At 38.6% G+C, this 4,618-nt stretch overlaps 1 protein-coding gene across 2 annotated transcripts in view; it reads right to left on the reverse strand.

Moving 5' to 3' along the window:
* USP16 (ubiquitin specific peptidase 16) overlaps window positions 1-4,618 on the reverse strand; it is a 33,924-nt gene that overhangs the window by 27,851 nt on the left and 1,455 nt on the right. The gene's annotated exons all lie outside the window — the stretch shown is intronic.

Here is a 4,618-nt window from a genome sequence, read left to right on the forward strand (position 1 = left end):
TTTTGGACCACAGTACAACAACCGGTCCTGTTTCTACTGCAGCTAGATATATACTTTGGAGAAGGAATATACATTGGTAGTCTCTAATTCCTGAACTATGATACCAAACACTATTGGCTTAATTTATCCCACTCAACATTTAATTCCAAAATAAATGAATTAACATTTGATATTATTTTTGAAAATTACGACATCATTTGAGATCATCTGAAACATACAGTTGACTTGAGACAACAGTTAAGAATCATTAGCTTACAGTGCCAAAAGTATCTCACGGGAAAAAAGTTAATACTGACTTGTCTTACTCTTATGAATTAAAAAGGTAGCAAGTAAAATTTGTAACACAAAATATATTCCGAAAAATCGAAATAGCAAAGTATATTCATACTCACCATATGTATTTAAAAGGTTACAATTAAACCTTTCAAATACAAGTAAACAACATTCTTTCCTAACATACAGATTTTTTTAACTGACCACAATGAGATACCAGTATATAACTCTCACAATGGCTAAAATAAAAAACTGTGACAACTGTAATTGCTGGCAAAAATGAAGAAAATGAAGAAAAAGTGAATCATTCATACACTGCTAGTAAGAATATAAAAAGTAGAGTCACTGTGAAAAAATAGTTTGGCAGTTTCTTAAAAAACTAAACATTAAATTGCCATAGGACCCAGCAAGTGCACTCTTGGACATTTCTCCTAGAGAAATGAAATCTAAGTTCACACAAAAACCTGTACACAAATGTTAATAGCGACTTTATTTAAACACCAAAAAATGAGATCAGCCCAGATGTTGCCATTCGACAGGTAAACAGTAAAAACAAGCTGTGGTACATAAATACCATAAAATACACTCAGTGATTAAAAAAAGAACAAACTTGATACACACAGCTTTGATAAATCTTCAGGTGATTATGCTGAGTGAAAAAGCCAATCCTGGCTGGGCATTGTGGCTCACACCTATCATCTTAGCACTTTGGGAGGCCCAGGTGGGCGGATCACTTGAGTCCAGGAGTTTAAGACCAACCTGGGCAGTATACCGAAACCACATCTCTACAAAAACTACAAAAATTAGCCACGAGTAGCGGCATGCAGGTGTAGTCCCTGCTACTTGGGAGGCTGAGGTGGGAGGATCACTTGAGCCTGGGAGGTGAAGGCTGCCGTGAGCCATGATTTTATCACTGAACTCCAGCCTGGGTGAGAGAGTGAGGCCTTGTCTTGAAAAAAGAAAAAGCCAATCCCAAAATGTTGCACACTGTATGACTCCATTTACATAACCTTTCTGATGAAGTGACTAAATTTAGAAATACAGAATAGAATGGTGGTTGCCAGGGGCTGGAGAAAGTGGTGGCAGTAGGGAGGTGGGTATGAGCGATCCCTGTGATGTTCAACTATTTAGTATCATGACTGTGGTGGTGCATAATCTACACAGGTGACAAAAGCGTACAGAATGTAATACACATGTACACATACACATGCACAAAAGAGAAGTCAAACTCAGGAGATCTGATTGAGATTGGTGTGTTGTATCAATCTCAATATCCTGGTTGTGACATTTTACTCATTTTGTAAAATGTTACCATCTGAGCAAAATGTGTAGGGGTTTCTCTGTATTCTTTATTAGATCTGCACATGGATCTATAACAACCTCAGTAAGATTTTCAACTTGAAAACATATAATGAAAAAAAAAAAAATCCTAACTGGGCACAGTGGCTCACGCCTGTATTCCTAGCACTTTGAGCGAGCCAAGGTTAGTGGATCACTTGAAATCAGGAGTTTGAGACCGGCCTGGCCAACATGGCAAAACCCCGTCTCTACTAAAAATACAAAAATCAGCCGGGCGTGGTGGCACACACCTGTAATTCCAGCCACTTGGAGACTGAGGCAGGAAAGCTGCTTGAACCTGGGAGGCAGAGGCTGCCATGAGCCAAGATTGCACCACTGCACTCCAGCCTGGGTGACAGAGTAAGACCCCATCTCAAAAACAAAAAACAGGCTATCTGCCTCATCTTGAAGCCTCATGACTTCATGACTACTGCCTAGTAGCCCAATTTCCTAATATATAAGCTTAACTTGCCACCACTAAGGGTAACTGAGAGGCCCTGACTTTAGTACCACGGTAGTAACTGTGAGCTGGTAGAGCAGACACTGTGATGTGCCAGCCAGACATGCCCTCACTCCCAAAGATCAAGGTACTACTCATTCCCCCAGGTGCTGAGAATGTGGCCGGCTGAGAGCTCACAGTCTAGTCCATCCATCCCCAGGAATCGGTCTCAACAAAAGGGAGCTGCCTTGCCCAAGGTTACTTCCTGCTCTAGGGACAGGCCACATCCAGTGATTGGTCTATACACAGATAGAAAGGTCTAGCTCCTTGCCTCAATTCAGGCAGAGATCACTGTGGGATTGGCTGAGACCCCACTGCCACTGCCTCTTCATTCAACTTCTCCCTGTGCTTAATCTTGCTTCCCTTACTTTCATTGGTGTGGTACCAGAGAACACTCCACCACCTATACACACACTTCAGACTCAGAACTGGTTCCCCAGAGAACACAATCTATGTTACTAGTATCCTTTTATCCATACTGTACTTTCAAGTAATACTTTCTAAAGTAAGTTCAAAGAATTTTCTAAAATCTCATATTGATCTTAAAAGTAAGCATACCTGATGGCCACATTTAAGACATAACCAAACTGAAGGCTTTTCTTCTGTTTCTTCTTCAGCTTTATCTTTCACTTTATTGTCAGTCTTACAGTCTTGGCAAATATTCCATTCCACATTCACTAAAGCCTTTTTCAAGTTACCTTGTTCCAATCCTTTTCTAATGTGTCTGCACATAGGTTCTATTAAAACAAATAATAGAGAAGGAATATATAAGGTCAAAAATGACTTTCTTCAGTTAATCTCAAAACTTACCCTTGATTCACACTTCAAAAATGAAATTTACTCTATAAAGTAACTGTTAGATATTCTGAACTTAAAATTGTTTGATGTTTGAATAATAAGAGATGAATATGTGAGAAACAGATACAAATTTGTTACAAATTTTGATACAAATTTGTGAAGTTTCGCTTTCTTAAAGTCCTAAATATAACCACCACTGTCCCCCACTACAAATTCATTTCAATTTATTTGGCTATTTCCTTTAAATTAAGGACCTTCATCATATTTATGATTCTCTTTATCTTTAAAGATTTGTAGAAAACATCCTTCAGTCAATGGTACACCTACTACAGGGCAGGCACTTGCCAGATGCTCAGGAGCCCAAAATTGACCAAGTCACAGCTCTTTTCTTTGAGTAGCTCACATTCCGGAAGGAAAGGCAGCTAAATAAATTAATGTATAAAAATCTCTGAAACATGGTGTAGCAGCAAAAGAAGAGAAGGCTAAAGTCACCAAAAGTGTCACAGGGGAGGTAATATCTCTGCAATCCTAGAAGATAGTAATAGTAATAAAAATTGCTGATATTAATTAAATATGTTCTATGAACTTTGTTAAATGTTTTGCATACATTATCTCATTTAATCCTTACAATCACCCTAGAGGACACTATTATTCCCAAAGACAAATGAGAAAACTAAGATTTACTGCCCACATAACTACTGAGTATCTACGCCAGAATTTATACTCAAGTCTTTCTGACTTCATGGCTCACACTTTAAACTGTGACCTCAGGGAGTGAAGCGCAATCTGAAAATGCCAATGCCAAGAACAAAAACATGTAAAAGCGCATGCTGTCTCCCCAGATGATGGAGTTACACAATGTGTAAAAATGAGCAGTTGAACCTGAGGCTGAAAACTCTGTTGGGGCCAAGATAAGTAAAGAGCTTTGCAAATCACTCTAAAGTGCTGAGTCGTTTCAGGAACATTGGAGGTTTAGAAACTAGTCAAGTGGCATAATTAGCTTTATGTCCAATGATCTTGCACCAAGAAAAGAAATATAAATGCAACTGAGATCATGTGGAAAAACTACCAAATCTCAGTACTCAAAGAAATACAAACTGGAAAAAGAAGGTACCCTTTTTCAACTATCAAATCAGCACAGATTTTTACAGATGATACTAACCAGTGCTGATGAAGGTTCAGGGAAATGGGCACTTTTCTATGCTGCTAGGGGGCCTGGAAATTAGTAAAACATTCCTGGACGGCAATTTAGCAACAGAATCAAAAGAGCCTTGAAAATGTTGATACCCTTCGATTAAAAAATTATATATGTGTAGTAGGAAAATATTCAAATGTACACAAAGATTTAGCTATAAAGTTGTTTACTACTGAGCCATTCATAATACTAAAAAGTTAAAGATTACCTAAATCTGTAATAGTAGAAAATTATCTAAATAAATTATGAAATATCCATGGTCTTTGGTCAATGCAGTAATATGCCATTAAAAATGTTGTTGAAGGTCCGGTACGGTACGGTAGCTCATGCCTGTCATCCCAGAACTTTGAGAGGCTGAGGCAAGCGGATCACTTGAGGTTAGGAGTTCAAGACCAGCCTGGCTAACACGGTGAAACCCTACCTCTACTAAAAATACAAAAATTAGCTGGGTGTGGTGGAACACACCAGTAATCCCAGCTACTCATGAGGCTGAGACAGGAGAATCACTTGAACCC

Source organism: Colobus angolensis, unplaced genomic scaffold (genome assembly GCF_000951035.1).
Source record: "Colobus angolensis palliatus isolate OR3802 unplaced genomic scaffold, Cang.pa_1.0 Scaffold69, whole genome shotgun sequence".
Lineage (NCBI taxonomy): Eukaryota > Metazoa > Chordata > Mammalia > Primates > Cercopithecidae > Colobus > Colobus angolensis.